Source organism: Schistocerca americana, chromosome 2, assembly GCF_021461395.2.
Source record: "Schistocerca americana isolate TAMUIC-IGC-003095 chromosome 2, iqSchAmer2.1, whole genome shotgun sequence".
In the NCBI taxonomy this organism is placed as follows: Eukaryota; Metazoa; Arthropoda; class Insecta; order Orthoptera; family Acrididae; genus Schistocerca; species Schistocerca americana.
Window position 1 is genome coordinate 123,559,361 of NC_060120.1, and position 13,673 is coordinate 123,573,033.

A 13,673-nucleotide genomic window follows, 5' to 3' on the forward strand; every position below is an offset into this window, starting at 1 on the left:
GGAGAAGAGAAGATGGACAGAGATGTGGGAGGAAATTGACATAAAAAACGGGAAGGAGGTGATGGTTAGATAGAGAAGGCTGGAGGAGATGGAGCGAGAGGGAGGGGAGGAGAAGATGAACAGAGATGGGGAGGATGAGGTGATGGAGGGAGAAAGAGGGGAGAGAGAGGGAACGAGGAGATGGAGAGAGACAGTATGGAGGAGAAGGGGGACAGAGCGAGGGGCAGGAAGTTATGGACAGAGGAAAAAAATGGTTCAAATGGCTCTGAGTACAATGGGACTTAATTTCTGAGGTCATCAGTCCCCTAGAACTTAGAACTACTTAAACCTAACTAACCTAAGGACATCACAGACATTCATGCCTGAGGCAGGATTCGAACCTGGGAACGTAGCGGTCACGCGGTTCCAGACTGTAGCGCCTCGAACCGCTCGGCCACTCCGGCCGGGAGGACAGAGGAGATAAACAAAGGAAAGGGGAGGGGAAGATGGACAGAGACAGGGAAGAGAAGGAAATTAGGACGTATATCCAATGCCATACACATTAAAAACATGTGATTTCTCTTTTCGTTCTTTTCCATTTAAGCAGATAGTACCACGGCGGTGCATGGCCAGGTGTAGCTTGCTACCATATAAAATTATGCTATCGCGGAACGTGCAGTTTGGTGTCAGTCTTGGCTATACAAAGCGTTCACAATGCTGTTTATAGTAGCTTACCTACATTCCCCTTTTCTTTTTCATTGTTAGACTTGCTGCTGCCTCACCCTTATTAGATTTTGTATTTATAGCCTTGTACTCGCCTGACTAGAAGACCTGTTCTTCCTGTCAACACACTTCACAAATTCCCACTGTATCTAACTTCAGAGAATACATTTCCAGGCTTCGACTGAGAGAACGCCAGCTTTGTTTTACCTGATGATGAAATCCTCCTTAGTAACCACCCAGAGTTCCGAATAGGTGACTATTTTACCTCCAAGGTATTTTACCGAAGAATATGCCATCATCACTTAACCATAAAGTAGAGTGTACTTATTCTGTACGGTTCAATCCCGTCTCCGGCCATCCTGATTTAGGTTTTCCGTGATTTCCCTAAATCGCTTCAGGCAAATGCCGGGATGGTTCCTTTGAAAGGGCACGGCCGATTTCCTTCCCCATACTTCCCTCACCCGAGCTTGCGCTCCGTCTCTAATGACCTCGTTGTCGACGGGACGTTAAACACTAATCTCCTCCTCCTCCTTATTCTGTAAAAATAACGGATGTAGTTACCTCTTTCTTTCAGTCATTCACAGTACTAGAAGAGCAAGCTCTCGTTAGCAAACTAGATTAGTCAGTCAACTTGAGTGTTGATCAGTCTAGGCTCCCAAAATACAGCTCTCCCCTGTGGTTACATCTTCCGTAAACTATCTGTATTGTTGAGTCACACAAGCCATCCCACCTCGACAAAGTCCACAGTCCACCGATGTTTCCATTTGATTACTGTTACCTCAATGTTAACAGCATTTGCTTCTTCGAACACATTGATCTTTGCATGATAGTCTGACAAGTTTATTTTAATTATTGTCTTCAGACACGCAGGTTATGTTTCTCCAAGCAAAGTAACGTGTCTCTTCTGGATGGCTCAAATTTCGCACGCATAAACTAGACTTGGCTGTACAATAAACTTTTACACGTACGACTAAGTCCGTATGTTCACGTGCTCTTTGTCTAAAATAATCATCCGTAAGCAACCGGAAACTCTGCTAACACATTTGACACGGTGTTGAATTTCATTGTTTCTATATGCCGACAGATGAGTGCCGAGATAGGAAAGCTGATGTACATTCCGCAAGAAATCGCCATTACGTGTGATGTAGGGTGGCGTTAAGGCTGATACATTTTATGATGCCTGTTTTTATTAAGATCTAGGCCAGCGACTTTACAATCTTCGCTAATGGCAATCAAAGTAACTTGTAAATCATCTTCTGAGTAGGCCGAAACAAAGCTGTGATCACGGTACTGGAGTTCTATAACACCAGTTAAAGAGACATTGTCCCTGGTCCTTAGTCGTTTTAGGTTGAGCAATCATCAGACAGTCCTGTGTTATGTATTAACACTTGAGGGTAATTTTGCTTTCACAGGATGGATGAGAATAGGCTGGGGACTATTGGACGTCCCTGTGTAGCACCAACGACTACTCCAAGTGGTTCTTGCTCATCACTAGTGGGAATCGTGGCATTCATGTTGTCATGCGACACCCTAGAAACCTACATGCATTATTGTGGGCAACCAATTTAAATGGTATATCTCACAGTCAGTCTGGCTTCACAGAGTTGAAGACCTTGACAATGTGTCTTGAGTGTAGGCGTTTAAGAACTGTCAAAATTACGCCAAGAAAAAAATTCTGTCCACTCTTCTTGCCTTGGATACAATGTTATTAATATTTGTCAGATAAATATGTGACTACGAATTAAGAGGGTTAGATGCAAACTTTTAAGTATCAGCTTGATAAATGAAGCTTTGTTGATTAAATTTGGTGATGTTCATCTTCCTCTATCAGGGTATATACGCGGACAAGGAAAAAAATTCCCGGATTTTTCCTGGACTTCCCGGTCAAAAATACACTTTCTACCGGGTGAAAACACACTTTTTCCGTGATAAGTGACAGTATATTTTCCCTCAGAACTGCAAAACTTATCAGTCCTTTGAATGGTTATAGTTGTATACGCGGTAGTAGAATTTCCCGGCACTTTAGAAGACGAAACTCAGGGAAAAAGACACGTTTTGGAAATATCTTTGATGTGCAGAAACATGTACGCTGCGTATTTTCGTATTACGAAAGTATACATTGGAATTGCACCAAACACTGCATGTTACTAAGCTAAGCTTTCGCATATAACGTTGATCCTTTTTGCACGTGTTACACTTTAAGATATATCACACAAATGAGCCAGTAAAATTTTTAATAATGACATAAATATCTGATCTTCAGGGTTCGAAATTCTTCTAAAAGGGTCGTCATCTTCAGTTGATTTTTAAATGAGAGTCAAACGCTCTGTGATTTAAGAAATCCGTGGTACATTCTCGTACATAGTTCAACTCACGTAAAAGGATATTTACTATGAAAGTAACGCTTTTCAAACAACAATTCGCAATATTTTCCCGCAACCTGTCAGAAATAGGTTCGTTTCAGCAGTTGCCAGAGACCGCAGATAACAGGCGACATCGCGCTTGCGCAGCTACCATGACGTAGCCCGTATATAGGTACGTGTAAAACATTGAAAGATCATAATTATGTCATAAAAGAAACAAGACATCGGAGGATACTCCAAGAGCATCGGAATTTTGTGAACCATACTAAAATGTGCACATTTAAAGTGCATACTTAAAGTGCACATTGGTATGCCCAGATTCCCAATGATATTAAGCTTTTCTCTGTGTTTTTAGGAATTTAAATTTCCTTGGAGCACCATTACTGTACTATATCATGTTTGGTTCTTTATAATGCCATACGTGCTATAGTTCAATTCTTTTATCTTGGCGGCTCGCGCATGCCCGCCCAGACGCTGGAGATGGCTGCGTTGCCAGTTGCACACGACGCACGCGCCAATAGAAGCAGCGCCATAGTACAGCATGGTTCGCAAGCTTACGTGTAGGGGGGAGCGCGCAGTTCATGAAGTAAAGCCACCACGGCCGCATTAACCCTTTCGCTGCTACAGAGACGTGCTCCCTGCATTCCGCGCTGTGGGCGATTTTGTCACTGCACTGCTCGCCTGTGCAGACACATTGTGTTCCGACTGCTTTGACACACTTTATCATTCGATTCCACAAAAACTATTTGGCTCAAAAATTTGATTTTTACCTATCTTCTTGACTGATACCTTCCCCCCATAAATGACTTTATTTTGTTTCGATGTTCAACGCAGTTATTATGCAGCATTAAATATAGTAAACCTCTGCACGAAATTTTGAAGAGTTTGCAGAGGTAAAAGTCCATAGAGTATACTTTCCGTATGGTCGGTTTTAGTTGCCACAATGTTGAGAATGAAATGTGGACAAGATACCTACATATTTCATTTAATTTAAGTACCACATAAGTGTCGTATGTAAAATTGAGAAATATTCCACCTTTCGCGACTGTAACAAAAGTTTTACTTACACTGGGCACGTTTGGCTTTATTTTAAAGCACTTCAATCAATCAAAAGGAAGTAGACAAAATACATTAAACAAAACTGTGGACTTACAAAAACATTAGGACTTGAATATACCGTCTGTCAGTGAAGTGCTCAGAGCTATGTCAAATATAATTTATTTGCTAAAACACTGATGAGCCAACACAAACGTTGAATATTGTGCTACCGCAGCACAAAACTACGAAAGGTGACTTGGCAATGGAGGACACAAAATACAGTCCTCTTATGATGCTTCAAAAGAGAGCAACGCGTCTGGTCTAAATAAGTCGATTATTACAGTTGCAGAAGAGGGATATATTTCAATACCATTGGTAAAACTGCGACTGTGGAACAAAAACAAGAAATAGAACATGAATACCATTGTGTATGTGCCATACCTTTCACCGATGGAAGTGCTTTAAAGTAAAGCCAAACGCGCCGTGTGTATATAAAACTTTTATTACAGTCGCGAAAGACGGAATATTTCTCAATATTACATACGACACCTATGTGGTACTTAAATTAAATGAGATATTGTTATACAGTAAATATTGTATGAAATTTAGGTATCTTGTCCACATTTCATTCTCAACATTGTGGCAACTAAAATCGACCATACGGAAAGTATACACTATGGACTTTTACCTCTGCAAACTCTTCAAAATTTCGTGCAATGGTTTACTACATTTAATGCTGCACATCAAAACAAAATTAAGTCATTTATGGGGGGAAGGTATCAGGCAACAAGACGTATAAAAATCAAATTTTTTTGCCAAATAGTTATTGTGAAATCGAATGATAGGTGTGTCAAAGCAGTGGGAACACCATGTATCTGCACAGGCGAGAGGTGCAGTGATGACAAAATCGCGCACAGCGCGGAATGCGGGGAGCACGTGTCTGCAGCAGCGAAAAAGTTAATGAAGAGGCAAAGCACTAGAAATTTCATTCAAACGAATAAAATTCGTGAAGTAAGGCACTCCAATATTGTTTTTAAATAAAGAAAATATTAAGCACCGCATAAGGTTTAAACTCACAACCTTTCCCTTTGCAGCCCAACACCCTAACCGTTACGCTACCTCAGCTCCCTGAACAGTGTAATTCCATAAGGACTCTAACACCTCACGCAACTACTTATAAACACTGATGGTATGACTATGAATTACTCACGCTTCGTCGAAGTACAATAGGAAATAAACAGTTACCGCTGTTCTTTATTGCGAAAAAGCGGTTCGTGAGAATGATACCAACACCTTTCCTTGCTATCGCCTGAACTAGGAGGCTTATTGCTTGTTTGGTTTAATTAATTAATAGAATATGAAGCAATTGGTATAAAGAATGCTTTTTCCAAACTTTCTGTAAAAGAAAATCTATCAAGACATTGCTTTTGTTCTATTACTTTAATTATGACTGAACGTTTCTAAAACTGAAGACACTCGTCCGTGGTCTGCACTGCTGTCGAGATCTGGCAACGTCGTTCTCTGTTCATTGGCTGACTGTGTTTTGTGACGTCAGATGCGCAGAACGAACCTAAACTCGGCCGCCAAGATATATGACGCGCACTTTAGAAGATGAAAACGTGCACTTGAAATGAAGCCAACAGTTGAAACTAGCCAATACTGTGGAATTACACATTTCGTTTCAAATACATTGACTGCCTCTGCGAAAAAGGTTAATAAAAGTCAAATTTCTTTAGCAAACAGACAAAACTAATTCATTGTTCTGCAAGGAAATTTTGTATATTCTAAGGTGTCTCTTATATGTTTATTCTTGTGTACTGTATAACATTCAGCTAATTATTGGTGTATGGGAGCACTCTTGACATCTACAAATGGTCTCACTGAGATATTGAATTTATGTATTTTGGGTTGACTTCTGAGGACTGGTGCTACTGCACAGTTTTGTACTAAGTGCCGCGTGGAGGGGACGCGCGGTCTGAGGCGCCATGTCACGGATTGCGCGGCCCCTCCCGCCGGAGGTTCGAGTCCTCCCTCGGGCAAGGGTGTGTGTGTGTTGTTCTTAGCATAAGTTAGTTTCAGTAGTGTGTAAGTCTAGGGACCGATGGCCTCAGCGGTTTGGTCCCTTAGGAATTCACACACACTTGTACTAAGTTTTGTTTCTGTGCTTTTGTAACAATTTATTATTTAACGTATTTTTTTTTCAGATTCGTTTGGAACTTATTAGTTGGATCAATTATAGGTTCTTCATCACTATGTTTTTCGAGAAGTTCCTGCTTACTCATATGTTCCTGTTTACCCATGAGCACTGCAACAGTTGGTTAAAAATATAAGAAACATTGAATTACAAAAGGTAGACAATGTTTATTAATATCTACAAAATAAACATAAATGTAGTAGCAAATGAAGAAGAAAGATCGTAAATATCAACAAATTAATAATTACATAGCTTTACTTTTTGAGGTGATAATCAAAACTGTATGAATATCCGCGAAACGTGTTTTGCGCCGGAGACATGTGCCTGCGGAACGAGAGGTTGAGACGCTGAAGAGAAACTATGCATTGGCCTCGTAGTCGTGCAGACAGTAATAGCCCTGTGCGAAGCGCACACTTGTTACGCCGCAGGTGCAAAGTACTCGCGAAATTTTAGCACGCCGCAACATATTACTCATTAAATCAACCAGTAGAGCGTGTGCAGGATGATTATCACGTATTCGATTTATTAGCGCGTCATAGATATAATCGCCTCCGTATTCATCGGAAGAGGAGGCAATAACTCGCGGTGCTATCTGTTGCGGTGAGGTGAGGTGATGTATGCGTTGTGTGACGGCACGACATCCCGGCCCCTGCGGCCGTAACGAGCCGCTCTGCCGATAACAACCATTTGCTCGTCATCATTAGCGGCTGCCGGATGCCGCCGGTATATATATCTTCCGCATTTTTCCCTATGCGATCCTCAATCATCCAGTGGTGTGTCGATACACTCACAGATGTGTGGACGTGAGCAGTATGGGGGAGAAGATTCATTTTGCTACAGTCCTTGGTTCAGAAAATTTTACCACTGGTCGAGCTAATTCGTTTGTCCAAGAAGCAGGAACAATTTCGATTTTTTAGTATAGAGGATGATTCAGCAGCCCCTACCGCTGGGTTTTATGCAACCCACAACACCTGCAAAAACCACACACGAGATTTTCATATTCTCCTGCTCACTACTTGTGAAGTATTAGTCCTACAGACAAAACTAGCAGGGCTTTTTCATAGGATATTTCATTTTGTTAAATTTTGTACTTGGAGATGTTTTCGCTGGAGGCCACAGTTCTCGAGATATTCAAGGAAAAGGCATTTTAAGGTCACATTTGTACATTTCTTTTGATTAATTCTAAAACTATGGCCTCTATCGAAAAAATGTCCCTGTATAAAATTTAACTGCATTAAATTATCAACAAAAAGGTCATGTTCATTTTTTTGCAGGACTAGTTGTCGGCATGCAATGAGTGAGACAGTATGAAAATCTTGAGCATGGCATTTGAAGTCGTTGCGGGTTGCATAAAACTCAGTGGTAGGGGCAACTAGAGCACCCTGTATACTGGGTGTTTCAGAGCCTTAATATCAAAAGTCTTGGGCACGATCAGGTCGTGAGTAACAAATTTTTTTCGAGACGAAATGATCGCTCACACTTCTCAGTGATGCTAGTCGTCCTTCAGTATTCACCAGCCCTGGGTCGACGAGATTTCACATTGCTATCAGGGTCTACTAATAAGTGGTGCTGCATACTACCTACCCCAGTAAACTGACAGAGAGATTTTCAACAACAAAACCTTAAGAATGAGTGTGTTCAGTTGGAGAAAGGTGTTTTAGAAGCGAGCCAGGTACTTTAATTTGCTCAATGTATCGGCTTTTACATGGAGCAGACGACTGGATTATAGGCAATGCATACAAACCTCTCAGAGTGTCTACATCCCGCCAGTCTTAGATAAACAATAGAAAAGTATGCCTAACATCGCAGGGAAGTGTCAGTGAACATTTTATCTCTCATAAACGTTGTTCATCAGGACTTGATCTATCACAACTAGATATTTGTTGCAAAGATTTTGAAAGACTTTGAACATTTTACAGACACACACACACACACACACACACACACAAACACACACACACACACACACACACACACACACACAGGAAATAAAATGAAAATAATAAATACGTGGTACTATTATTACTTCTTAATTACGTGGTTGGGGACTGTAGGTATTTTGTTTAGTCATATTAGTTTCCTTTGTGAAACACAAAACTGTTTTACATATAATTATGATCTTTGGATATTTCAAGACCCGATAGAGTAAAAATGTTTCTCTAGTCTGAATACTATTAAACGCTTTCACACTACATTTTCTGACATTGCATTATGAAAGTTTTTGTCTTTTGTGTTTAACAGGTCTACTCCAAGCTAAAGTCGAGTAACCGTGGCTTGTAGACTCCCTCTGAAATTACGAAATGAATAACCGACATATCACCAGTAGAAAAACTATCAGAATTCTTTAATGCAATTTGGAAAAGATGCAGATTCCGTTTTGCAGGTAAATTTGACACACTAACTGTCGGTGAAGCCCAACAAAAACCTCTCCCCCAATAGTTTCAGCTATTACAATGCAGAAAGCCACGTTTTGCTAATTATTTCAAAATGGAATATGACCTTATATATCTAAATAATGCACGCTACTCCAAGGAATAATCTTCTTTGAAATTATATTTTCAACTTGAATACACTTACACGAATCAAGAAAGAACAATCAAAATACAAGCTCAAGAGGAAACGCTAGGGGAGGAGTGAATGATTTTACATTGTTTCGTCACATTTATACTTTTACGAAAGAAACAATTCAAACACATTGTCACATACTCCGCATCATGTCTCTGGTTAACTAACAGTTTTTTGTTCTGGTACTTTATAATGTTAGGCACCTTGTCTCTTTATTAATGACAGTTTATTATTCGTCTGAAAGGTAATGTGAATAAAAATAAGAAAAATAAATCAGTAAAAGAGGCGCCGCAACATACACTAGTAAAAATGTTAAGTACTTAAATAAAATGACGTCAATTGTCATACAATAATGTTTTCCACTTGTATTTGAACTGGTTCACACAGTTTATGAACATTTTTAATCCACTAGGGAGTTGGTCAAACATCATTATGGTTCCACAATAGCCCCCCCCCCCTCCCACGCCCAGTCCTTGTCTTATGGTTTTTGGTTGATGCAGCAAGATTATAGTGCCAACAATGGAGGTTTTGTTTCTGGCGTTGGTTAATCAAGAATCCTTCGTCGGCAGTTGTAAGATGCTAATGTAGGGGGAGGCTGCTACCGATTGCCGGGCTCCATTTCTCTCTGGGTAGTGACAATAGGCACATACTAGCGATCATTAAGTGTAACCTATGTTGCCAAAGATTTCCCATACTAGTGACGAGTTGTTCCATGAAGCTACAAAGCAACAGTGAAAAAAGGTATGATTTTCCCCATGCTCTTGTAAGTGACTAGTATTAATGACTGAATCGTCGTAGTTATATTGTAACAGTAATTAAATTTTTGCAGCCGTTATTGGAATTTACGTGCAATTTGTCAAATTCCCAATACAAGGCCTCGTGCTGTGGAAGGAGACTATATGTAAAGCTATGCAGAGCCTTCTGCCTCGAGTGGGCCACCTCGAAATTTATCTAATGATAGGCCTAAGTAGGCCTCTACGAACAAAATTTAAGAAATGGTTTTCATTAAATTTTTCTGGCAGTTAGTGTGACCAGTCCCCTTCATTGTGCCGATGACATATGTTTTTATTTTTCAAATATTTCATTAACAATTAACACTTACCTTTATGACTTCTATATTCGGCAGCAAATGCAGCCACTCTAGACATGATTGCACAACTGTACAACGAGTTTTACTATCATTGTCTCTCGTTCTCCGCCGCAACTCACCTTTAGCTAACGGGTACAATAGTGACAAAACTACTTGGTGCGGAATGCGAAAGGCAGCACCATGTTGTTCAAGACGAACCAACAACCATAATAAGTTTTCAACCTGCTCAAGTCGATCTACAACTAATTCAGTAATATCTCGATAGAAATACGCCAGAGGATTAGGCAATTTGGCAAACGCTGCATCTAACTTCGCAGAGGATATAACAACAACACCCCTAGGCTGGCTCCCGGTTCCCCCTTGATATAGCAAGTCCTGGTCTTCAGTCCTCTTCCCATCCAATTCTAAACATGAAATCTTAAACTGCAATGTATTAACCAAAGACCCCAATTCGAAGGTAAATTTTTTATGATGATCCTCCAAACCTAACGTGCCTAAATCCGCTATCCGATTAGTTAAATGCACTAACTGTGCCTGCACCCCGTCCGGTTGTCTGCCACTAGGTTGAGTGCCTTCCAAAACACAAATGGTGTCCTCAAGGCCCCTAACAGCCTTAAACAAAAATTCAAAGGCTGCTTCTGTCTCACCCACCACCTCCGGCGTGAAGAACGGTAGCACGCAAGCGGGACACTAAATCTGGAACGCTGTCCTCAATAGCCTGGCGCCTTATCGCCAACTGATAAACAAGGTGTTGCTTCCTCGACAGGCCGATCCCTGGCACTGCCTAACCGCCATTAAAATAAGTCACCTGAAACAATCAACAACCAAAACAATATGGTGCAACACTAACAGAAATAAAATTCAAACCAACAGTAACTGGAATGGCAATATCACAATCGTAACCACGCTCTGTTACCAGTTGAAATCTGGTTTCGCAGGACAGACCGGATCAGGTTATGGTTGTGGAGGGGGCCGTAATCAGTTACTATTAGTTGCACAAAACACACAAATCTTTATTTTCCTAAGAACCACTTAATTACACATTGCCTTAAAAGGATCAAATTAAAACAATATGGCTGAAGGCCTAGTTAAGAAAACTTGCGATACCTCCTGGGCTGAAGGCGCAAAACCACACCAAAAACAAGAACTGCTGAAGGCCTGAACACAAATAATAAAAATTGCTTTGAATGTAAATTGCTTTCATGTAAATATTCAGCTGAAGGCCACACACAAGACATTGAACAACTCAGGGCTTAGGGCCTGGATAACAAGAATTTCAGATAGAGAAAATTAAAAAAAAAAAAATAGTTTTACACAAATCAACTTTCAAAGTTTTAATTTAAGATGGCTGAAGGTATTATCTTAAAAATATTTCACGTAAAAGCTCGGCTGAAGGTCACACACTGGACATTGAACAACTCACGGCTTAAAGCCTGGATAACTAGAATTTCAGATAGAAAAATCTTGCAAAATTTTAGTTATTAAACAAATCAATTTTCAAACTTAAATTGGCTGAAGGCCTTACACAGTACATCAGACTAAAATGAATACACAATCCGAAACCGACAGAACAGTGGTGGTCAGAAGTATTCCAAGGGTCAGCCTGAGGAGGTAGCTCTAATGTAAGGTGAAGTGAGACAGGCAGCCAAGAGTAAGTAAGGTTAAATAAGCGGATGGCAACCCGACCCAGGGACAGCTGAGGGACCGACCAACAACCTAAGCAATTCCCTTGTGCCTGACCAATGGTACTACAACGGCAGTATCATGCGAGGACGAAGATACCAGTAGCACTACGTCTTCAAAATGGGCGTTTAAAAATAGCCAAGGCACAATAACCACTCTTAAGAAAAAAACATGAACAAACAACCAAAATCCTATTGAACTACATGCCATGCCAGACAGCATCAACACAGTGAGGAAAAACACACTACCAGAAAACTACGCTAATGACCAGGGCAGGTAATTGGGGCGTTAAAAGCCACAAGGCAAAAAATTCCACTGGTAAGTAACAACCAATTTAATAGTTAAAGACCACACAGGAAGATGGCTCCGAAAACTTTGCCGACTCCAACACACCGTACGTTGCTGCTAGCTGGAACGGCCCACGAAGCAACAATCGACAATGAATGAAGAGATGTCACAGCAGTTGAGGTTTCATAACAGGTTAACAGTTCACTCAACGTCAGTGTCCAGGTTTCGTGGGCAACGAACTTTGTAGTTCTCGCAGCTAGCACTCCACAATCTGACCTCGTGTGCACGCCGCCTGCGGTCCCAGCCTGACTACGCACCGCGGAGACTTCCTCGCTACTGTGTCCCAACTGACCGACTGCCACACACACCACCACACGGAAATATATCGGTCACATCAACATCGACAAGCGTTGCTGCTGTCACTGACAGAGGCAAGTCAGCAACTCGTTATGGTAGTAACTCAGGGAGAAATAAGACGCCACTCAATTGTGACAAACTGCCAAAGAACAAACGGCATCAACGCGAGCCGGCCATGCTCAGTCGAATGTAAACTTTTTAAAATTGTGATTGTGCTGAGTAAGTGAAAATGCACTGCTATCTGCCACGAGAGGGCTAAAGGAGGTGATGCGGACTTCAGAGGGTTTAATGGATATAATAGTAGAGGTAATATGGACCAATAGCAGGGATATAGCTGTAATGAGAGGGGTGGTCTGGGTGGTAAAAATGCCTGGTAAGAAGTACCCGATAAACTCAGGAGGGAACCCCAGCGCCGCCAGAAGGAGCTCCCAGTCAGTAAAGGTGAATGCAGTAGAAACAAATGCAGAAGCGGAATGTGACGTAGAGAGTGTGACAGATAGTACAGAATGTGAGGTTTTCATGGACAGAGCGTACATGTGTCGGTGCCCTCAAGGGAGTTAGCAGGTAGGAGGAGTTTGAACCAACCGCATTAGAATTTACGTGAGGTGATATATCCCAAGTTTAAGGAACGTATGGAAGTGGTGTCTCATGTGAAGGAGCAGTTTTTTGCGTGCCAACCATGCTCTTTTTTCAGCCAAGGGAAGTTTCAGACGATCCAACGATGAAGTATAATGAGGTCCAGTTGTGGTTCTGCCTTTTTCCAAGTAATCTATGAGGATTATTCTTTTGGAATGCACCCTCCCCCACAAAAAAATCTGTCGCCATCACTTTAGCAGCTGACAAAACTGTCTTTGCCTTCTTCGGTGCGCTGTCACCAGTCTATGGTTCAAATGGCTCTGAGCACTATGGGACTTAACATCTGAGGTCATCAGTCCCCTAGAACTTAGAACTACTTAAACCTAACCAACCTAAGGACATCACACACATCCATGCCCGAGGCAGGACTGTAGTGGTCGCGCGGTTCCAGACCGTAGCGCCTAGAAGCTCTCGGCCACACCGGCCGGCGTCACCAGTCTATGTCCATTATTTTGACTGCGATTTTGCTTCTGGTGTGTAATGATGAACCCAGGTTTCATCAACAGTCACAGATCGTGGCATAAGGTGTTGCAGATTGCCATTCAACATCGCCAGGCATGAGTTGAAATGTTAGGCCGGATGCGCTTTTTGTCGATTGTGCGCAATAGCGGCATCCTACTCACACACAGCTTCTTCATAGCCAATTATCCGTGCAGGACATTATGCATTGGCTCAGTTGAGATACCTACAATGTCATTACTCTCTCGAATTTTTATTCTGTTGTCTTGCATTGAGAGGCACCCACATGCCTTGCTCA